Source organism: Mobula birostris, chromosome 23 (assembly GCF_030028105.1).
Source record: "Mobula birostris isolate sMobBir1 chromosome 23, sMobBir1.hap1, whole genome shotgun sequence".
In the NCBI taxonomy this organism is placed as follows: Eukaryota; Metazoa; Chordata; class Chondrichthyes; order Myliobatiformes; family Myliobatidae; genus Mobula; species Mobula birostris.
This window is the reverse complement of record NC_092392.1, coordinates 51193763-51218865: the sequence shown is the minus strand read 5'-3', so window position 1 is coordinate 51218865 and position 25103 is coordinate 51193763. Positions and strand designations below refer to the sequence as shown.

Below are 25103 nucleotides of genomic sequence, written 5' to 3'. Positions count from 1 at the left end.
ATTACGTTGACATAGCCAAGTGTTACATTGACTCTTGGCTTCCCATATAGCGCAGCTTCATAGTGAATTCATTGTGCCTTGAAAATTGAACAGTCCTGCCTTATAATGAATGAACCATTGTTCAGACTATAGTTTGTAGCAAATAGGTCAACTATATCTAGCTAGTGGAAGACAAAAAAAGCTTGTTAATTGTTAGTCCTCAAAAAAAAAGAATGTGAAAGAACAAATTAAATGTCTGATAGTAAAATCTCCCACCAACAGCTCTGGAAAGTCAATACTTTCTCAGCAAATAAAATCAAATCAATTGCAATTAACTGACACTGTCTTTATTGGTACAAAATAATGTCATGCTTAATAAAATACACCTTTAACATGAAGATCACATCAGTGCCTTATGCCTTAAAACTGGTTACCTTATTTTAAATAAAAACTAGCCATATTTTATAATTGCTACAAAAGAGCCGACAGCAGGAACAATCACAATTGCTTTTCATTATGCTGTATAATCAGAAAACTGAAAACATTTTATAAATTCATATAGTGCAGCAAATCTTTCTGTGCACATGAAACTTGACATGTCTATCCTTATTGTTAATAAAATAGGTATGTATGTTCTTCTCCATTTAATAGGGAAAATAAATGGTTTTGTTACTGCCTTTATTACATCATCCGTAGAGAAAACTCTACCATCCAGCATTATTGAAATCAAGATCCATAATCAATTAATTCTGTCAGAGTATAAAGGAATAGTTTATTTATAATACTTGCTCACAGCATGAGGAAAAACTCAGAAAAGGGCAAATTCATTCTCAATTTCTGAAATCTCACTCCCTAGTTTATTATGGTAATCTATTCTTTGTCACATGCCCATCAATTCACCCTAATTCACATACTGTCCACCTAACCTAATGATTCGGGGTGGGTAGGGTTTGGAGGGAGGGTGGCATATATAACTGATAGTAACCAATTATTGGATGCAAGAGGATACCAGAAAACCCAGGAGAATATGTAAACTCCACACAGAAATCGCAAAGATCAGAATAAAACTTGAGTCACTGGAGCTGGCAAGCAGCTCTCTCTGTTAAGCACTGCATTGTCCATTCTTTTGTTGCCCATTGAAATGAAGACAGAACTACAACTTTCATGGTTTCAGCCTTTGCTGTGAAGTGTTACAATTATTTAGACAAGAGATTTCACACTTCTAAAGCTACAAAATAATAAGTGAATGACATTTCTTAAATCAGGATGATGCGTAATTTAAACGGGGAACTTGGCAGTAAAAGGGTTCTTGTGATTGGACTACTTTATCCTTCCTGCTGGATGATTTCTGGGTAAAAACCACCACTTAAGGTGGTACTGGATATCTGGTTATTCACTGAAATTAATGTGTCTGCCTACAGTACAAGGTATGATAAGGTGAGGGGTAATATTCAGTTTGGCTTTCCAATGCAATTACATGCCACAACAGTACTGCAAATGAATCATTTTTTCTACATGAGGTTAACCTCAACCTTGATGAACACCATGGCAAACCAGAAGGCAAAACTATTTGGGGGCTTGACATTAGGAATGAGCACCGTGAGTGTAATCGTGGAACATTACGACTTGGAGGATGTAAAATTGGAAAATAAATGAAGTTTCTAAGTGTTTTAAAATACCACTAAGTGTTGTGACTAATGCTATGCAGATTCTGTGCTGTCATGCTTTATGTGCAGATAAGAGTTTACTACCACCCACTGTTTTATATAATAGAAAGGTATAGGTTTATAAATTGAAAACACGGTAAAGGAAAGCAGGTAGGATAAGCTGAGTTAATAGTGAACACTGGTGAACTGATCATTTTTGATGAACCTCTCCTTGCTAGAGCTATCCACTTCAATTACCTAGATGATTAAATGCCAGGAGGCAGACCAGTAACTGGCCAGATTGGGTACATCCTGCTAAATTACCATAAGCATATGCTTGAGAGGCAATGATCATAATATGACACTGCAGAATTCACCCTGCAGTTTGAAAGGGAGAAGATCCAGTTAGATTTATCGATATTACAGTGAAATAAAGGGAATTAGAAGCTTTAAAAAAAAACATTGGCCATAGGCCATGGAAGAAGTAAATCTGCAGGTACGAGCCAGGTATATTAGAGTTTCCACTGGTGTGTTCAATAAAAATGAATATGCTGACAAAAGCAATTTGGGTAAACAAGCTTTTTCTATTGATCTCCTCATTGGGGTTCAGCAATAGATTAGAACTTTGCAATCCCTTTGGATGTTAGACTCATTTTCAAAATTTTACTTGCATTTCTGCCACATCTTCATCTTCTTGTACATCCTCATTTACACTGGATCCCCTTCAAGCAAACATTTTTAAATTCTCAAAGGTTAAAACCATAAACATTAACTCTCTTCTTGACACCACAGAGCAGCCTGATCTGTTGAGTGCTTCCAGTGTTTTCAACTTTTATTCAAGATAATTAGTTTCAAGTTTTTTTTAAGTATAGTTCTTAAAATGTCGTTTCTGCTGCCCTTAAGCTTTGCTTTCTGCTCCTTTATCAGCCCTGTATGCCCATTGCCATCCTGTCCCTCAACATATGATGTTGAGGAGCTTTATCCTTGCGATAATTTGTCCTAGGCACTCTCTCATCCCTCTCTATCTTAAGTGCTAGCTGTTAAAGCTTTTCTTTTCTCTTAACATGTTTGCATTGTTTTTTATCATCCACTTTAAAAAAAATCCAAAACTCTGCAGGATCTTGTCTTCTGGAGCTGATTAGTTTTTCCTCTGGTTTCTGCTCAGTTGAATCCCATCACTGAAGCATTTCAGGATGTTTTCCATTGTTATATAATGTAGTTGTTCCATTTAATCCTGCCTTTCTATTCTGTGAATACAAGTTAAATGTACCATTGGCAAGTTAAAGGCCATCCAGTATCTTGACTGATAAGAGGAGATGTGATTAAGCCAGCGGAATGGGAGTAGAGCAAACTTTCCCACAGAGGCTGTGGATGGAATGCACAATACTTTTTGGCTTGACTGGCTCTCCATTGTGATTGCAATAGCTTTAATGCCAGGGGGTTTCCACTTACCAGTGCAAGTTTTGAATTTCTTGAAAACATACCTGACCATGTTGCAATGTTTCAACTTTAGTTTCCTCTGAGCTATACACACTTTTTAAGTTGGGGCATACTTTCCACATTAATTCCAGCACATAATTAGAGCCACCATCATCGACTAGGAAGAAGATAAAACTGTTACATCATTGGATTTCTTTCACTGTTGTGTTCATTTTAAATTGTGCACCATTCTGAGTAACACAGGTGACACTCATCTTTTATTATTGTTTTAAAATTGTGGAATTATAAATCTAAGGAACACTTAACTACAAAGGCCAAAACCATGGAAGTAGAAGAACTAAGTTCACTACATTTCACGAATGAAGAAAAGTAACTGAGGAGGCGTTTGAGCGTAAGAAAGCCCAAATACCAAAAGCTGGTGGTGCAGTGTCAGAGATGGGTGGAGAGCTCGATGTGCGCCTGTCAAGGTGGTGTGCAGAGGTTTTGCTGGCAGAACTTACTAACTCCTTGACATTACAGGGGCTGCAAAGAAAAGAGCCATCAGGACCATCACAGAGGCTGCTGAGTGAGTGTCCAGATGGCTGTGGATCAAGAGGTATGCCCTACGGGCCATTGTTGCTGGGTCACAAGCTAGGGCCCAGTCAATCTTGGCTGGGTCATCTGGGCGAAAGCACCTTATGCTGAAAGACCTGAAACATCCAATGACCCCAGGTTACATCACCGATGGTGTGTCCCATCATATCCTAGGATGTATCTCAGGATCAAACTGCATTGTGTGCTTTATTCTAACAGATGTATGCCTTTACGAATAAGAACAACACTAAGTTACAAAAGACCATTAAAATGAAAGACCATAGGACATAGGAGCAGAATTAAGCCTCTGGGCACATTGACTCTGCTCCACCATTCCATAGTGGCTAATTTATTATCCCTATCAACCCCATTCTCCTGCTTTCTCCCCTTAAACTTTGATGCTCTGACTAAACAAGAACCCATCCATCTCCTCTTTAAATATACTTAAAACTTGGCCACCGCAGCCAGCCATGAAAATAAATTCCATAGATACACTACCCTCTAGCTGAAAAAAACTCCTTTTCATCTCTGTTCAAAATGGATGCCCCTTTACTCTGAGGCTGTGCCCTCTGGTCAAAGACTCATCCATGATAGGAAACGTCCTCTCAACAACCACTCTGTCCAGGCTTTTGAATATTCAATAGGTTTCAATGTGATCCTCATCCCCCCCCCCACACAATTCTTCTGAGCTCCAGCGAGTACAAGCCCAGAGCCAAAAAAAAAATTCTATGCATCATTCTTGTGAATCTCCTCCAGACTCTCTCCAATGCCAGCACATCTATTCCTAGATAAGGAGCCGAAAACTGCTCAATTCTCCAAGTGTAGTCTGACCAATGCCTTTATAAAGCCTCAGCATCACATGATTGTTTTTATATTCTAGACCTCTCAAAATGAACGTTAACATTGCATTTGCTTTCCTTACCACCAACTCAACCTCCAAGTTAACCTTTAGGGAATCCTGCACAAGGACTCCCAAATCTGAGTTTTGAATTTTTTCCATTTAGAAAATAGTCTATGTCTTTATTCCTTCGGTAAAAGTGCATGACCATACACTTCCCCGCACTATATTCCTTCTGCCATTTCTTTGACCATTTTTCCAATCTATTTGAGTCCTTCTGCAAACCCCCTGCTTCCTCAACACTACCTGCCCCTCCACCTATTTTTGTATCGTCTGCAAACTTGGCCATCAATTCCAGCATCCAAATCATGACATGTAATGTAAAAGGAACAGGGCCCAGTATCAACCCTTGCAGAACTAGCAACGAACCAGAATAGCCCTCTTTGTTCTGACACTTTGCCTGCTGCCAATCAACCAATCTTCTATCCATCATAGTATCTCTCCTGTAATACCATGGGTTCTTATCTTGTCGCATCTTGTCAAAGGCCTTCTGAAAATCCAAGTAAACAACATTCATTTAAAGAATGGAATGAGATTTGCAATTTTCCAGTCTTCATTTATGCATTAATTCCCAATTTCCCTGGTCTGCAGCCTCTAGCAACCAAATATACAACGTTTATATGGAACAATTGGATTTAGTATTGGCATTTGATTTATTAATGCCACTACTGAGTACATCTACAAGAAGTATTATCACAGGGGAGCAGCATCCATCATCAGAGATTCCCACCACCTAGGTCATGCTCTCTTCTCGGTGCTGCCATTACGAAGGTGGTACAGGAACCTCAGGACTTGCACCACCATGTTCAGGAGCAGTTATTACCCCTCAACCATCAGGCTCTTTAATCAAAAGGGGTAACTCCACTCAGCTTCACTAAGACCATCAATGAAATGTTCCTACAACCTTTAGACTCACTTTTAAGGACTTTTCATCTCATGTTCTCGATATTTATTGCTGATTTATGTATTATTATTTCTTTCTCTTTGTATTTGCAAGGTTTGTTGTCTTATGCATATCGGTTGAAACAAGTTGGTGCAGTCTTTCACTGATTCCGTTTGAGTACTATTCTATTATGGATTTACTGAGTATGTGGTGACATATAGGTACTCTGATAATAAATTTACCTTGAACTTTGAACTCCCAAATACTAAAAAAAATGAATCAACTTCAAGAGCTTAAAGCAAATCATCTGCTCCACCCATGAACAAATATAAACTAAATGTACTTTAATTTTGTATTTCCCACAACACTTCGTTAAAGGCACCATTCAAGAAAGGATGTTGTCAAATACAGTTCTTTGACTGAATATCAAGAAAACTTTTGCACTCACTAAAAATGTTGTATGCTATTCATAAAAGCGTAAATACAAAATTTCACGATACAGATTTTGACAGTTAAAAAGATCAGAGCCTGCCCCTTTATTATTTCCTACAGAAAGTATGCTCAGTACAGACATGAAGTTACAATGTTCAAGAAAACTGTTCACCTTCTTATATTTTAAACATTTTGTATTCATAGCTATATAATTATTACTTAATATCCCTGCTCCCACAGTGTGCATGTACAAAGCTACACAGTGAGTTAAACACCTTCTCAAGAATGACGCAAGAGGGAAGATTCCTTTAGTGTTTTAATGAGATCTTATTTCTGAAACTGCAGAAAGTAAAATATATATTAAATTCAATAAAGAATCGTTGTGCATCTGAATATACCAATTCTATCGATTATTCACACAATTGGCGTTACCCACGGTAATATGCACACACAAGACTCCATATGCCATGCCACGTAATCAAGATTAAACTCATGGCACAGTGATACCTTAATAATTAGAAGTAATAAACACAATGCTTCCTTTAAAAAAAATATAGTGAATTTTTACCAATATTAACAAAACAAGACATACAGATATTGTTGTTTCAAGGGCAAATAAAGAGAAGATGGAGATAAAGGTCTTCCTATATACTTCAAATTGAAATCCAAATTAATCCATGCGAGAAAGGATAAAAACAGCTTACACACAGGAAGAAATGTTCATACAGAACAAACTGTGTCTCTAGAGGCCAGAACACACTGACTACCTGAACAAGAAAGGGACAAAATTTTGAACAAAATATTCACTTGCCTGAATTTATGTGATTTTTCTTGAAAGAAGCAGAAACAGAACAATACTTTTAATTCCTTTCATTTGACCAGGGGTTCCCAACCTGGGACCCACAGACCCCTCGGTTAATGGTAGGTATCCATGGCATAAAAAAGTTGGGAATTCCTGCATTAGACCCTTAATTCAAGTTTCTATTGCACTAATAAACTTGAAACCCAACACAATTGCAAAGCATATTCTACTTCAGTACTTCTATAAGCTTATGTAACCTACCTTAAAACATGCAATTATAAAACCGTGGAAAGATTTCAAATAACTCAGTGTCATGAGTAGTTGAAAGACAAAGACCAGCAAAAGTTTTGCTGCATATGAATATAAAAAATAATGAACTCCAAAAATATCTATGAAGGTCAGTTAAAATATTTACATTATATTATTTCAATTAAGAGGTAAGAAGATAGTTTGAAGTAAGATGGAAATGGAGGATGACATTAGGTAGTTTTTGAGGTGCTGGTATCTCATCAGTAATATGTTGAATATTGATAAATCCAAATGACAGATTACTCTGGGAAGAACAAGCAGAGCCTATGCATGTAATTAACAAGAGAAAACAGTACTTCTCAAGCATTTTCTGTCTCTTGTATCAAACAACTGCCTTAGCAGCATACTAAATAGAGCAACTGAGAAGAAACAGAGAACCAGCAAAGAAAAATAAATATTGACTCTGATAATCTATCAATTAAAGCCTAAAGCAGATGTAATAGTTGAATTTCCCACTGTGGAAACAATTTAAAAGGGCTAAAAAGGAGGTTGAACACAACTGAAACTTCAGCTATACCATTCCCATCAATCTCAGCTGAGGTTTGATGGGAAGGGTATTCTACAAATCATTTGCAAAAAATTTTCAAACTATGGTCCAGTGGCTGCTGATTTTGGAAATAAAAGAACCTCATTCGACCAGATTTAAAACGTTGGAAATAACTCAAAGTATATAGAATAGCCTTGACATGAACACCAAAAGATGAGCTTTTCTTATTTTCTACTAAATTGTTTTTTGCCATGTTAGTGAGAATTACATGGGAAAAGGTAACAAAGATCTACATTAACAGAGGTCATCCCTCAATACATAAAATTAATTGGAATACATCTGATCTAACGTATACCTCATATTCGGCACAAAATTTGCAAAATGTTAACAAATATCCTTTGAAATTGGAATTATATAGAATAATTAATCCTCCAACAATATCCCCTTTGCCCAATAAAGAATCCTAAAAGCCTCATAAAAGTCTGGTTTTCTGGTTGCCTTGTGAACATTTGCATTTACTTACTTACTTAATTCTTAGTATTATTTACTTATATAATTATTATTGTTTTATTATATTTGGATCATTTGACATCATTTGCAGTGGTTGTCAGTCTGTGTGTGTAGTTTTTCATTGATTTTATTGCATTTCTTTGTTCTAGTGTGAATGCCTACAAGAAAATGAATCTCAGGGTGGTGTATGGTGCCGTATATGTACTTTGATAATAATAAATTTACATTGAACTTTAGAATTCCAGCAATAGCTTTAAGAAAATCTACTTCAGCTGCAAAATGCAGACACAAAGACAATTCTGCTCCTTTAATCAGGAAAAGGAAAATATCAATGCCATGACAATTCCTCAAACTACCTCTGCTTAAGCTGTTCAATCTTGAAAAAGTTCAGTATATAAAATATCAACTTTTTAATAATTCAGACTATCATACAATGTCAGTAAAATCTTTCCCACCATCTTTAAAAATGGTTTGTTCACCCACATCAACCAAAATTTTATTTAATGCTCACTCACTGACAGATTTGAACAGCCTGTAAAAAGAGTACCTTTGTGCATATGTGGGAGCAAAGTACAGTAAGCATGAGTCAGTGTCAGAATAATGTACGAGTCAGTGTCAAAAAAAATTCAAACCGTACCACTAGTCACCTGCTTTTTCACTCTATTTCCCAGAGTTTATTAAGTTGTCAGTTTATTCCCATTAATTTAATACATAATTGAAGTTTTAATTGGAAAACAAAAGTTTTAAAATAATTTACCATACCTGACTACAGATTTAATGGAAAACAGTGGTAAGAATGAAATAGCTTAGTACCAGTGAGCAACCTCTCTGATGTTTCACCAGTACTGGAGTTAAGAATACTCTGTGGAATATCTGGAGATTACATGGATAGACTGTATTGTGTAATATGATATCTGAGGAATGGGTGATTAAAGCCCTTTCGGGGGAATGGAATCTTTATTACATGACTAAGAGTGTAAAGTTCTAAAAATAAAAAGTGAGGCTGGCTTTTTTCAGTGAATACATATTGCAGCTGCTTTTATTTGAAAGGATCACCAGCTTATTCTGGCAAGATTGGAAAAATGTCTTCTCAGAATAAGCTGGTGATTCTGTTCTAAAAAGAACCCAGGATTTTTTACCCTGGTTCTTTGAAAAAAAAGACAACGGTTCATAATCTTTCAAAATCTCTTCCTTGGATTGTAGTTTTGAGAAATTGTACTTCAGTCCAAAATCATCCCCAAATAGGTGACTATAATAATAATAATTTTAGCAATAGTGTCTAAAAGGGACCAAGGAGGCAGTCATGAGTCCAAATGACAACACATTTAAGGTGAAGTTAACATGTCAGAAATTGTTTAAAGTCTACACGATGGGGTGATAGGCTGGTGATTGGAAACATGGTCTCCTTGTGCCAAAACCCACAGAGAGTGGTGCTGCTAAAGGAAACTGAAATTACTTCTCAGAAGGAAAAAAACAAGTGGCAACCAATATACAAAAATCAACAGCTTCCACTTAAAATAATCAGACAGTTTTATTTTCAAAAGCGAATGAGTGATACTCCTTGTCACTTTAACTTGGATCAAGCCCACTCCATGAATAATAATTTGGACTGTCAGATAAGACACTCCAAATCATTTCAGAGCTTGGACAATTAAGAAAGAACAATGATCATGTAGGAAACAGGCAAAGTTAATAGTTAAAGCAAAAGGTTTTGAGTAGGATTCTGAAGAGAATAACACACAAGGCATGGGATATTGCTGGAAAAAAACACTTCAATGAGAGAAAATATGATTAAAGCAGTGAATTGATGACACCAGGAGAGCAACCAAGATGGAAAAAACATGTAGATCCGTGTCAGGGTGTCACATGTGTATATATCATCATTTGGATTAGGCTGGGCAAAGATCCTGAAATTTAACTGAGTGGAAATGTAAATCAAAGGATGTTGTAAAACAAGAGTAATGGAGTCACTCACTGTTGGGTTCATAAAAAGAAAACAAGGAACTGCACAATAACATTATCAGCGTGATCTCAATTCAAGGACATAAATCCAACAGCATCAATGCCCCACTTATCACAGTCTGGGAAAGGGAAAATTAAAGGACCTGATTTGATCCAAAGTTCCAATGATCCATGACCTTCCTTCGATCCCAAGGTCACATGTGGGGGTGTTCACTGATGATTGCACAATGTCCAACTGTGCTCACAGCTCCAGTGCAACTGAAACAGCCAATGCCTATATGTACAACAGCCAATGCCTATATGCACAACCGAGCCTATATGTACAACACACCCTATACGACTCTCTGGAATGTAAAATTGGGATTGGAAACAAGGGATATGAAAAAGAAGATTTGGAAGAAACATTCTATTAATGTTAGATGGGTTTAAAGTGAGTTCCAGCTGGAACATGCATGATACATTAATTGGTACTACAGATTAAAAGTGAATTTACCAATACTAAAAGAAAATAAAACTGCAATTTCCACTCAAACTATATTGTTTCTTCAGCATTGCTTGAGGTGCAAACATTCTATTCCCAGAACACAAATGCAGTGTCCTGAGTCTCAAAACGTCCTACTCTTCATCAGAGTCCTGATGAAGAATCTTGGCCTGAGACAACAATTGTTTACTCCCCTACATAGATACTTCTTGACTTGGTGAATTTCTCCAGCATTCTGTTTGTGTTGCTCCTAGTCTCAACCACCTTCCATTGGTTTATCAATGATCTATCATAAAGTGAGCAGCTGGGCCAATTACTGATGACTTTACAACATTAATTACACTTGTAACTCCTTGGCAAATGAAGTGGCACATGCCTGCATGCAACATGACCCATACAACATTGAGGCATGGACTGATAAATGGCGTGTAAAACTTATAACACAAAGACCAATTGTAACAAGAGGTGGTCTCATCATCTGTCTTTGACATTCAATGGCATTTGTCACTTAGTCTCTACTATTAATATATTAGAGGTATTGTTGACCAGAAACTAAGCTGGTCCAGACACACAAATATATTGCCAACAAGGGCAGGTTGAAGCGAGGATAGCTTGCAGTGAGTGATTCATCACCCGACACCTCAAACCTTTAATACCAGGAGTCTATCAATCCATCACATTTCAGAATCAGAATCAGTTTAATCCATTTGCCATTACCAACAGATGTCAAGAAACTCAATATCTAGCAGGATAAAGTACCCTAGGTGGACCAGAATGTCATTCACCACACTAAATATTAAATCTAATACATAGCGGTCACAGCCAGTAACACCAATTAAATGCACTGCAGTAATACAAAAACTCAGAGCCTCTGCCACCAAGAGCAATAGCGGTTTCAAATCCATGGGAAGCTCCCCCTTCAGGACGCACACTACCTACCCCAGAACTATACTGTTATTCCTTCACCACTGCTGGGTCAAAACCTTGAAACTACTTCTACACCAGCATTCTGAGAGTACCTACACCAGAAGGAGACAGCAGGAGCTTAAGCATGTAGCTCTTAATTAGAGGTGGCCAATATATGTAGGCCTTGTGAAGCCCCAATACCAACAGATACAGTAAGTAAGAAATGCAAATAAATAGTTTCTTTCTTTTACCAATACTACTCAAACTGGAAAATCTCTGGGGATATTTGGAACGTGATAAGTTGCATGATTGCTGTACAGCATTCCAAAACATCAAAAATGGAGCCCAACCAAATATCTCAACACTATCTCCAGTAAACATTAATCATGAATGAATTCCATTAAAATACATGGTAAAATGAAAAGACAATCAAGTCTCCAGAATTTTCTATTCCCCCACCCGCGATTAAAACATGTTGCAGTTTTTAAAAAATGTTAAACACTGAAAAACATCACTGTTAGCACAAATTTATGAAGAGAAAAATGTGTTAAAAAGATGGCATTGATGTGTTTATTATGCCTTTTAAAACTGATTTTTAGGGACTGCAATAGTCTGGATATGTAAATATACTTCAGTTTAAAGCTTCATTCATTATAGTTTAATGAATTAACAGTAAAATCCATACAAAGCATTTGACCCATATAATAAATTTTGTAAAATGAACCATGAAGCTAAATATTCCCACAAATATGAATTACATCTCAAGTTTACAAGTTGCAGAATAAGATTAATAAAGCTAATCAAATCTCCTTCTAAATTCCTCTCCACCCTGAATTGCTTGTCATGTGCTTATCTACGAATTTACCAGACAATCGTACTTCTAATCTGTTTCTGTTCCCAATGCTGGTTGCAGGCTTCTACCAGTCTATAGAACAACTAACAATCATCAAATCGCAGAGGCATATAATCTGTCACCAGTGATCGGAACAAACAGTGCCAAATGTCTGACGCTCTTTTCAAATTTCAAGCGAATTTATTTTGCTTGCAGTTCAAGCACTATAGCTTTTAAATTATTGCTTGAACTTAAAGACTTTCATCTATATACTAAAGGCATATATATACATATATAACTGAAAAACAATGTAGAATCTCAATCTTTGTAAAAGAATTTTTTCGGCAAAAAATCTACATAAATGCAACATGCAACCTGGATACAGTATAGTTCTTCTGATCAAAATCATACTTACATTGTATTAACCAATTGCCTTGGTATGCTGCACAATTCCAGCAACTAAACCAGCAAATAAAAACAAAATCACAGCACAAAGTCAGACTTTAGTGTTCAAGGTAATTCAATCCTTTTGCTGAACTCCCGACATCTGTCAAGATGCAGTATTTGCTAAGTCCTGAAATGGATCCCGTTTCTTTGAAGAGGTTCCCCAGTGAGCAATCTAATGCCCGAAGAGAGAGAAATAAAGCATCACAGCTGTCAAGCTGCTTTGCAGGAACTGAAACTCGACACTGTGCATGATGTCATTTCAATGCTACATTATGTGAAACAGTTCTGTTTCATACCTTGCAAACATATAGTTCATTTACTGCATACACAAAATATCAAATTATCAAATGTTAAAAAAAAGACATTGGCTTATGCATTTAATAGAAATTGTATTAATCTGTTCTTAAGACAACACATTTCAGCGAACCTTTATGATAGTGTGGGTAGAACAGATTTATCGTACAACCGCCACTAATTCTGCAATAGTGAAGTCTGAATTTTTTTTTGTAAACATTTACATGACTTTTTCCACAGAACTTTGAGTCATTAGTGGTCCTGACCTATCATATCAGAAGTCAGGGTGAAAAACTAACTCTAATCCTATCTAGCTTCTATCTCAGAATGAACACAAACAATCTTCTAAAGTACGACCACCCTATCTTTGGGAACAAACTATTTAACTCTCACGCAAGCATACTATGCAATTTATAATACTGCATTGATTTCAGTTGTTTGGTTTGAAGCACTGTTAATTAAGTCTTATATAATGCCTTATGAAATCCACTAACTTTGTTCTCTTTTTAAAGACACTGAAAGCAATGCGATGATTGCATTTTTAATGTGCACAGGCATTTATTATTCTCTGTTCATATTAAATTTGTACCTTACAATGCCTTTCGAAAATACACTAAAATGCAAAAGTAATAAACTATGTTAGCTTATTCATTAACACAGCTAAAATTTTACAACTGAACTGAACTTCTGGAAATGTGCATTGAGTAGAAATTACAAGGAACATACTTTACTTCCCTGGATAAATGTATACAGAAGTGGCCTACAAGGATTTGTGGGTTGAAGGGCAGAGTTATACAATGTGGACATAGGCCCTTTAAAGCCCAATTTGTCGACACCAATCAAGATGTCCTCTGAAAAATATGAACATCAGTCACAGAATAGAATACAATATTGCTTCTAACTTCTATATAAATAAAAGCAACTCTTTTCAAATTTAAAAACAAGATATCTTTCCGAACAAAGAACACAATGGTACAGAACTTCCTGTCTGAAATGAGAGCATGTGTTCAACGCTCTGTAAATATGAACTTACCTATTTCAGATATTTTATCATAGACTTACCAAGTATGGAAACAGATCAAACACTCATTGACATTAATTCTACACTAATCCCATTACCATCTCCTCACACTCTCATCAGTTCCCTCCAGTTCTGCCATTCACCTCCACAACAGAGGTATTTAATCAACAAGTCTGCACTCCTTTAGGAGGAAAATGGAGCATCTGGAGAAAACACAAATGGAAAATATGCAAGCTCAACATCCATAAAATAAAGTGTCAGTTTTGGGAACCTTGTGTCAAACATGTAACCTTCACTTGCAGCTAGCCAAATGAAATTTGCGTTTCAATGCGGGAGATGTGGTAGAGAATACTGATATTGGTACATTTATCTTCCAGGTGGATTTGAATAATCTTGTCAAGCAGCATTAGTGGTACCACTGAGGTTTCCTCCATAGGTAGCCAATGACTCAAAAGTACATGGGAGGGCAGGGCCCAGTAAACCTTCCTGAAGTGAATTTGAGGTCAATCTTTAAAAAACACTTTTCCCCAGAGTTGACTATGAAGGTGACTGTGAACTTCATCATCTATGCCATTTTGCATTAAAAGTGGTTCCTCATATATGGAAAACTGTCCACATTTTCTCCCAGGGTCTTGCAATGAACCTTTAATGTTGAAGACAGTGCTGTAGAACTCTCAGTGATCCTGTGATTTCAATTTCTGAGGCTAATGTAAGTGCATCCTTCGAGAGGGTGAACCCACGGAAAGCCTCTAACCCAGATGGTACCTGGCCAAGTACTAAGACTTGTGCTGATCAACTGGATGGAGTGTTCACTGAAAACTTTAACCCCTTGCTTCAGCAGTCTGAGGTACCCATCTGCTTCAAGCAAGCTTCAATTATGCCAGTGCCTAAGAAGAAAGTGACAACTTGCCTCAATGAAGTCCTGTAGGACTTATATACACAGTCATGAAATGTTTTGAGAAGTTGATAATGAAACATATCAACTCCTGCCTGAGAAGTGACTTGGTGCTTACTGGCCCAACAGGTCCATAGTAGATGCCATTGGTTTTGTACTCAATCCTGGAATATCTGAACAGCAAAGCTGCACACAGTACATCAGGATGTCCTTTATCTACAGCTCAGCATTAAAAACCATCACCTCTTCAAAACTAATCATCAAGCTTAAAGAACTTGGCCTCAATACCTCCTGTGCAATTGGAACCTTGATTTTTTCACTTGCAGATCCCAGCCAGTTTGGATTAGCAACAACATCTCCTCTACTATCTCTATCAGCACAGGTATACCACAAGGCTGTGTGCTTAGCCCCCTGCTCTAATTACTTTCCACCTAAGACTGTGGCTAAGCATAGCTCGAATGCCATATTCAGGTTTGCTGATGACACCATTGTCGTAAGCCAAATCAAAGATGGTGATAAGTCAACATACAGGAAGAAGACTGAAAATTTGGCTTTGTGGTGCCATAACAACAATCTCTTACTCAATGTCAGCAAGGCCAAGGAGTTGATTATTGACTTCGGGAGAAGGAAACCAGAGGACCATGAGCCAGTTCTCATCAGATGATCAGAGGTGGAGAAGGTCAGTAACTTTAAATTTCTCTGTGTTATTATGTTGGATGACCTGTCCTGAGCCCACCAGGCAAGTGATATTACAAAGAAGGCACAGCAACACCTCTACTTCATTAGGAATTTGTGAAGACTCAGCGTGATATCTCAAACTTTGACAAACTTCTGCAGAAGTGCAGTGCAGTGTAGAAGTACAGGTTTCCCCCGCCATCCAAAGGTAGAGCGTTCCTATGAAATGGTTCGTAAGCCGGAATGTCATAATGTGAAGAAGCAATTACCATTTATTTATATGGGGAAAATTTGTGAGTGTTCGCAGACCCAAAAAATTACCCACCAAATCATGCCAAATAACACATCAAACCTAACAGTAACATATAGTAAAAGCAGGAATAATATGATAAATACACAGCCTATATAAAGTAGAAATACTTCTCTATAATCATTGCCGCACTGTTCTCCGTAGCGAAAATCTCACGCAAGTGCTCTCGGCAGAAACACGGCGTAAGTGCTCTCGGCAGAAACACTCTCTCCAGTAAACTTTAAGCTATGAAGCTGCCAAATCATACCAAATAACACATAAAAATACACAGCCTATATAAAGTAGAAATAATGTATGTACAGTGTAGTATCACTTACTAGAATCAGGAAGACAGCGCCCAGCACACTGATGATGGTGTGTTAGGCTGAGTCGTCGGAGGCCGGGGTGGTGCAGTGGTCCCCACCCTCCAGGCCGCGGAACGATATTGATCCGCGAAGCATGCAGTGGTGCAGCAGTAGCCAAGATGCAGCACATCTTTAAGAAAAAAGCCGAAATAAACAAGCTAATTAATTAGGTGCCGCCCGGCACGTAAATGTCAGCCCAGATCAGAGGCGACACAATCGGCAATCACCTCTGATCTGCCTGCCTCGATGTCGAAAGTCGAAGTTCATCGTCTGCTGTGGCTGATATGGAAGGCCTAAAAAACGACAGTATGCTTGACTGCTTAGACTTGCGCATTTTTCTATCATACAGTTCTTTGTAAGCACTCAAACCATCTTGCAAATATGGCCTAAACCGGCGTACCCTTTCAAAGTTAAAGTCATACTTTTCTGCAATTATTTCAGCGAAACTCTCAGGCAGTTGCTTCACATTCAGTTCCTGGACGACTTCACTTTCAGTCCATTCGCTACTACATTTGGTTTCGATTGTTATCCTTTCCTCTTCCTTTCCTCAGCTGTTCACCTATCAGTTCTTGGTCACGGGATGCCAAAACCTCTTCAACATCAGCTTCGTCAACTTCCACAAGCCAAACTCACTTTGTCCACCACGACTGAAACGCTATAACTATGCCTAGTTTTGTGCTAAGTGTAACACCTTTATGAGCTCTTTTAGGCTTTTCCGATACCTTAGAACTCATCTTGCTAATGGCCGCTCACAGGCACGTGTTTAAGCAACACCGGCTAGAATGCAGTTCCGGGGGAGGCTGCTCGGGGCGCGCGCTGCCTTTTTTCGTAACAGTGAAAACACCTTCTGTTAGCGAAAACAGGTAACTAATGTAGGTCTTTTGTAACAGCAAGGTTTCATAAAGCGAACGTTCAAAAAGCGGGGGACACCTGTATATTGACTGACTGTTTCACAGCCTGGTATGGAAATAACAAGGCTCTTGAATGGAAAATCCTACAAAAAGTAGTAGATATGGTCCAGCCCATCGTGGGCAAAGCTCTCCCCACTATTGAGAACATCTACAAGCAGCATTATTGCAGGAATACAACATCCATCATCAGGGATCTCCACTACCCAGTTCATGCAGTCTTCTCAGTGCTGCCATCAGAGAGAAGGTACAGGATCCTCTAGGCTCACACCACTAGATTCAGGAACAGTTATTGCCCCTCAGCCATCAGACTTTTGAACCAGAGGAAAAAACCTCTCACAACTTTACTTGCCCACCACTGAACTGTTCCTACAACTAAATGAGTCACTTTCAAGGAGTCTTCATCTCATGCTCTCAATATTTATTGCTTATTTATATATTTTTTTTTCATTTGCAGTTTGTCATCTTTTGCACACTGGTTGTCTGCCATTGATCCTATCATGGTTATTGAATTTATTGAGTACGCTCACTAGAAAATGAATCTCAGGGTCATATCTGGTGACACACATGTACTTTGATAAGACATTTACTTTGAACTTTGAAAAGTAAGTTGATAGAGGTTTTTTGGTTTGCAAATCTTAAGTGTAGGGCCCGTTCTTCCCTGTGATTTAATGAAAAACCCAACAATATTTTGCAGCTCCATGGCCAAAACAGGCACCTTGAGGCTTCACCTGTAGACTGCATCTTGATTACTAAAGTTGGAGCAACCTTAATTCTGGAATGGAGGCAATGTAGGTTGAACAGTTTCCCACCTGCTCTGTAAATTAGCTCTGTCCCAACAGTAAGATCCCTGGAGGTAAGATGCAGCTACACAGATTGAGGAAAGTGCTGGGGTGATGATGGGTATCTTGCTTCACATTATTCTGCAATGAGATTGCGTCTGTTCTGAACCTGTTGACTAAGATCACAGCTTGCATGCTTTCATGAAAAAGATGCAAGATGGAGACAATCTTGAATACTACGCTCCAAAGTCCTTCCCAAAAAAAATGGAGTGAAAGACTGTCACGAGGTCAAAAACGGCATTGTACGGAGGTTGATAATGCTCTCTGCATTTCTCAAGGAGTTGTCACATAGTCACCTTGAAGTGCACAGGAAATTCATGCTCGCTGTGTCTCCCGATGGTCAGAGTTCACAATGCAATTCAGGAAGTAGCTCTTTTGGGCACAGATATTAAGTGATTAAATCCTCAAGGCAGATAGCAGAGAGATCTGCCTGCAGTTACCATAAAGTAACTGAGCCAAATATATTACTTATCAGATTTCTATAGCATGCCATGTAAGATATAAAGGAAAATTGCAATCTTTTGGTGAATGGATTGAGATGTTAGGAGAAAATGAGTGTAAGCTTGCCGATCTAATTCAATCCAAGTTTTCAAAGTTTATATTCATGTGTAGCACCTTCTTTTTAGAAGGGAAATGAAGTCAAACATCAAAAAATTTCCCATGCACTTCAAGCTGACAATGTAACTTTGAATATGAGAGCATAATTGCAATGAGAAGTTCAGATGCAATTTCCATCACAGAGGCCACACAGGAATGAAGGTTAATACTAAGAATCAAAATAAATTTAGTAAACCACAAGAGCACATTGGTAGGATAATTTTCTTAGACCCGAAGATGTAAAGAGACAGCGACAAAAGCTGGATCCAAAATGCTGAATGCAAAATGCATTCAGTAAGAATCTCACTGAAGATGGCCAAATTCCATTTACCTGTTGTTGCCGTGCTTTCCAGACTCGTATCAGCCTTTCCACACAAAAACATTTCCTAGCAACACTAATAAAAAGCCTATCTCCCAATTTAAGTGACTTCCAAATCCTAAGCACTTCAGCTAACAAAAATAGTTTCTCTACCTAATCTGAAATCCCCTTAATACCTCCAAAACATATTAGTTATTCTTCTGAATTACAGAGAATATATCCAAAGTTTATGCAATTACTTATAATTAAGTGTCTGCAGTTCAGATCTCACTAAAATAAATGATGTGCGGAGAGCATATAATCTATCAAGGCCTCCAGTTTCTAATCAGAAAAACTAAATCATGAAATGGCCTTGCTTCTTCAGTGAACAGAGTTCCAACTACTTGTCCTCAACAACCACCCTCCTTTATCTGGTTAAACACATTATTACATAGAACAGCTTCTTTGACTATTCAGTGGCAACCTGCACAAGTTCAAACTAGTCTTTCTCTTGCAGAATAAGAAAAGCACTTTTTAATTCCAGTCCAAATACATCTCCTCCCTCACCTCTATTTATTTGAATGATATCTTTATTTTGGCTGGAGACTTGTTCAGTCTTTGCCATCTTTAAATGAAACCAAACAAACTCAGCCTACCCTGTCTTTCCTCAGATCTGAACTGGTCCATCCCAGGCACCTTCCTGGTGAATGACCTTTGTACCTCTCCGGTACAACAATGCAATCAGACCTGCATGCAGTATTCTTGCTGCGCCCTAACACATGGTTGTATAGATGTGTATTGTAGTTTTACAGTATAGGAAGCTGTGATATCTCCAGAGTCTAAAGAGGTTTTAAGATATTACCAAGGCAGGAAAGTAATAATTAGGGTGAGAAACAGACTAGGTCTGCTTTTGATCCTGAGTCCTTTATGAAGGGTCTTGGCCCAAAACATTGACTGTTTATTCCTTTCCATAGACGCTGCCTGACCTGCTGAGTTTTGTGCCCGCCACTCTGGATGTCCAGCATCTGTAGAATCTCATGTGTTTACAACAAACTAGACTGAATTCATTTCTCTCAAACAAAGGATGAAGAGGGATTTGATAGAGGCAGGCAATTTTGAGAAAAGTCTTAGCAGAGTAATCAGGAAAGATCTTTCTTCCCCCTGTGGCAAGAAGTCAGTAATTAGGAGACACAGATCGTTAATTGATAGTGATCAAGCTGGACTTGTTGCAGACTGTGTTGCAGCCTGCTACAGGAGCATGTCTGAGGCAGTGCATGGCGGAGGGGGGGGTGTGTGTGTGTGTGTGTGTGTGTGTGTGTGTGTGTGTGTGTGTGTGTGTGTGTGTGTGAGTGATTGTCTTGGATGTTATTTTAGAGATCACGAGAGCCTGTTGAACATTGATAATGTAGAAAACTGCAAATCTGGTTCACTGTTTTGTTGGCGAGACCAATGGTGGGAACCTGTTGCAGTGCGGACCAGACGCATGTGCCACTAGGTAGCGTGTTGCAGCCATCCAAGGGAAGAGATGCCAGAGGTGGTGTGACACAGCGGGCATCCATGCTGGGTTGGGGGCTTGCTCCCTCCCGTGTTCGTTCAGAGGAAGACAAGCTGGATTGGTATTCACATTTTATTGACTCTGCCTCTCGTCGCTTCTCCCGTCAAGCTCTGAAGGCGACCCTCTCCGCCATGAGGAGGTATTTGGTGTCCCTATCCCAGACCCTTCCACACCTTCGGGACACTTTCTTCGCAGTCGGAACAAGTGCTATACATGCCCTTACACTTCCTCCCTTACCACCATTCAAGGCCCCAGACAGTCCTTCCAGGTGAGGCGACACTTCACCTGTGAGTCGGCTGGGGTAATATACTGCATCCGGTGCTCCCAATGTGGCCTTCTATATATTTGCGAGACCCGACGCAAACTGGGAGACCGCTTTGCTGAACGCCAGAGAAAGCAGGATCTCCCAGTGGCCACATATTTTAATTCCACATCCCATTCCCATTCTGACATGTCTATCCACAGCCTCCTCTACTGTAAAGATGAAGCCACACTCAGGTTGGAGGAACAACACCTTATATTCTGTCTGGGTAGCCTCCAACCTAATGGCATGAACATTGACTTCCCTAACTTCTGCTAATGCCCCACCTCCCCCTTGTACCCCACCCGTTATTTATTTTTATACACACATTCTTTCTCTGACTCTCCTTTTTCTCCCTCTGTCCCTCTGACTATACCCCTTGCCCATCCTCTGGGTCCCCCACCCGCCCCGACCCGTCTTTCTCCCTGGGCTTCCTGTCCCATGATCCTCTCATATCCCCTTTGCCAATCACCTGTCCAGCTCTTGATTCCGTCCCTCCCCCTCCTGTCTTCTCCTACCATTTTGGATCTCCCCTCCCCCTCCTACTTTCAAATCTCTTACTAACTCTTCCTTCAGTTAGTCCTGACGAAGGGTCTCGGCCTGAAATGTTGACTGTACCTCTTCCTAGAGATGCTGCCTGGCCTGCTGCGTTCACCAGCAACTTTGATGTGTGTTGCTTGAATTTCCAGCATCTGCAGAATTCCTGTTGTTTGCATTCGTCTGTGGTTGCATTAGCATGAGATGACTACTATGCTGTAGGTTTGTTCTTGCTGACATCATTCCATGCACCAATTTACAGGATGTGATACTCAGGGACTTGGGCTATATTACCATTACTTTTTTGTGACGGTATATTTACTGCTATTGTAAATATATGTGCTATATCGGACAAAGAATAGTACAGCACAGTACAGGCCCTTCGGCCCACAATGTTGTTCCGACCCTCAAACCCTGCATCCCATATAACCCCCCACCTTAAATTCCTCCATATACCTGTCTAGTTGTCTGTTAAATTTCACTAGTGTATCTGCTTCCACCACTGACTCAGGCAGTGTATTCTACGCACCAACCACTCTCTGAGTAAAAAACCTTCCTCTAATATCCCCCTTAAACTTCCCACTGCTTACCTTAAAGCTATGTCCCCTTGTATTGAGCAGTGGTGCCTTGAGGAAGAGGTGCTGGCTGTCCACTCCATCTATTCCTCTTAATATCTTGTACACCTCTATCATGTCTCCTCTCATCCTCCTTCTCTCCAAAGAGTAAAGCACTAGCTCCTTTAATCTCTGATCATAATCCATGCTCTCTAAACCAGGCAGCATCTCCCCTGTACCCTTTCCAATGTTTCCACCTCCTTCCTATAGTGATGCGACCAGAACTGGACACAATACTCCAAGTGTGGCCTAACCAGAGTTTTATAGAGCTGCATAATTACCTTGCAACTCTTAAACTCTATCCCTCGACTTATGAAAGCTAACACCCCATAAGCTTTCTTAATTACCCTATCTACCTGTGAGGCAACTTTCAGGGATCTGTGGACATGTACCCCAAGATCCCTCTGCTCCTCCACACTACCAAGTATCCTGCCATTTACTTTGTTCTCTGCCTTGGAGTCTGTCCTTCCAAAGTGTACCACCTCACACTTCTCTGGGCTGAACTCCATCTACTACTTCTCAGCCCACTTCTGCAACCTATCAATGTCTCTCTGCAATCTTCAACAATCCTCTACAATATCTACAACACCACCAACTTTACTAAAATCCATATAAAGCACATCCACTGTGCTACCATCATCTATATGCCTGGTCACCTCCTCAAAGAACTCTATCAGGCTTGCTAGACATGATCTGCCCTTCACAAAGCCATGCTGACTGTCCCTGATCAGACCATGATTCTCTAAATGTCCACAGATCTTATCTCTAAGAATCGTTTCCAACAACTTTCCCACCACAGACGTATTAGGACTCATTGGTCTATAACTACCCGGACTATCCCTACTACCTTTTTTGAACAAGGGGACAACATTCGCCTCCCTCCAATCCTCCGGTACCATTCCCATAGACAACAAGGACACAAAGATCCTAGCCAGAGGCTCAGCAATCTCCTCCCTCGTCTCGTGGAGCAGTCTGGGGAATATTCCGTCAGGCCCCGGGGACTTATCCGTCCTAATGTATTTTAATAACTCCAACACCTCCTCTGCCTTAATATCAACATGCTCCAGAACATCAACCTCACTCATATTGTCCTCACCGTCATCACATTCCCTCTCATTGGTGAATACCGAAGAGGAGTATTCATTGAGGACCTCGCTCACTTCCACAGCCTGCAGGCACATCTTCCCACCTTTATCTCTAATCGGTCCTACCTTCACTCCTGTCATCCTTTTGCTCTTCACATAATTGATGAATGCCTTGGAGTTTTCCTTTACCCTACTCGCCAAGGCCTTCTCATGCCCCCTTCTTGCTCTTCTCAGCCCTTCTTAAGCTCCTTTCTTGCTACCCTATATTCCTCAATAGACCCATCTGATCCTTGCTTCCTAAACCTCATGTATGTTGCCTTCTTCTATCTGACTAGATTTTTCACCTCATTTATCACCCATGGTTCCTTCACCCTACCACTCTTTATCTTCCTCACCAGGACAAATTTATCCTTAACATCCTGCAAGAGATCGCTAAACAGCGACCACATGTCCATAGTACATTTCCCTGCAAAAACATCATCCCAATTCACACCTGCAAGTTCTAGCCTTATAGCCTCATAATTTGCCCTTCCCCAATTAAAAATTTTCCTGTCCTCTCTGATTCTATCCTTTTCCATGATAATGCTAAAGACCAGGGAGTGGTGGTCACCATCCCCCAGATGCTCACCCACTGAGAGATCTGTGACCTGACCCATTTTGTTACCTAATACTAGATCTAGTATGGCATTCCCCCTAGTCGGCCTGTCAACATACTGTGACAGGAATTCGTCCTGGACACACTTATCAAACTCTGCTCCATCCAAACCCTTGGAACTAATCAGGTGCCAACCAATATTAGGGAAGTTAAAGTCACCCATGATAACAACCCTGTTATTTTTGCACCTTTCCAAAATCTGCCTCCCAATCTGCTCCTCGGTATCTCTGCTGCTACCAGGGGGCCTATAGCACACTCCCAATAGAGTAACTGCTCCCTTCCTGTTCGCAACTTCTACCCATACTGACTCAAAAGAGGACCCTGCTACATTACCCATCCTTTCTGTAGCTGTAATAGTATCCCTATATGTGTCTTGTGCTGTGTATGTCTGTTAGTACTGCGTTTTTCACCTTGGTCTGTTTGACTGTATTCAGGAATATTCATGTAAGGTTGAATGACAATTAAACTTGAACTTATTGGCACATTACTCTATGATCAAAACTTACCACTGATGTCTGAATGTTTTCCTGGACAAACTGTATATGGAACAGTTCACTGCACATCAGAAAAAATCTCCACTCCTGATATTGTGGGAGGGAATCTTGTTATGAATTGAGAGCATCCTGATGGGCTGCATCATGCCTGGTATGGGAACTCTACTTCCCTCAATCACAGGACTCTGCAGAGAGTGGTGCGGACAGCCCAGTGCATCTGTGGATGTGAACTTCCCTCTATTCAGCACATTTACAAAGATAGGTGTGTCAAAAGGGCAGAAGGATTACTGGGGACCTGAGTCACCCCAGCTACAACCTGTTCCAGCTGCTACCATCTGGGAAACGGTACCAAAGCATAAAAGCCAGGACCAACAGGTTCCCGGACAGCTTCTCCACCAAGCCATCAGCCATGCTGACACAACTGTATTTGTATTCAATATTGTTGTACATACTATTTATTATAAATTATTATAAACTGCACATTGCACATTTAGATGGAGACGTCATGTGAAGATTTTTACACCTCATGTTTATGGAGAATGTAAGTAATAAAGTCAATTCAATTGCTAAAGATAGTTCAACCAACATGCTGTTCTATTTAACCCCTAGCCCTAGCACTGAGCTGATTGCCATCAAACACTGTTCAGTATAATCTAAAAGAGCGGAGAATTTCAGTTTCTGTGGCTTGAATTTTACTTAAGCTGCCTGAAACCATATTTGAATAAATGCTGCTCTGATATCAAGGACTGTCACTCTCTCCACCCCTCTGGGCAACAGCTGCAATTAAGTCTGAAGCCCGATGATCTTAATGGAATCCAATCTGAGCAGCAATGAGCAGGTTCATAGGTCAGCAATTAAGAACTGTCTATGTCATTTTCAAGAATTTCCACGTAATATTGGTCTGAAGTTTCCCCAGTGTCTATAGTCAGCATTTTTGGGTGTTCTGAAACAACCTGGCAAGTGAAAGAATTACTCATGGTCTTTAGCACTTCTAACTAGGATGTTGTTGAGAGTACATTTAAGTCTATCCAATGTACTTCGCCATTCTTTGAAATGATGGAGAGAGGATTAGATTGAATAAAGATTAGTCT

The 25103-nt window shown here is 39.5% G+C and overlaps 1 protein-coding gene across 8 annotated transcripts in view; it reads right to left on the bottom strand.

Annotated features, from left to right (window-relative positions):
* plekha5 (pleckstrin homology domain containing, family A member 5) overlaps window positions 1-25103 on the bottom strand; it is a 298352-nt gene that overhangs the window by 169955 nt on the left and 103294 nt on the right. The window contains exon 1 of one of the 8 annotated variants that reach the window (XM_072241802.1): window positions 12556-12722. The exons of the other annotated variants lie outside the window; for them this stretch is intronic. The gene's annotated coding sequence lies outside the window, so the exon portion shown is untranslated. Of the gene's footprint in view, window positions 1-12555; window positions 12723-25103 lie in introns of those variants that run through there. 8 annotated transcript variants of the gene reach the window in all.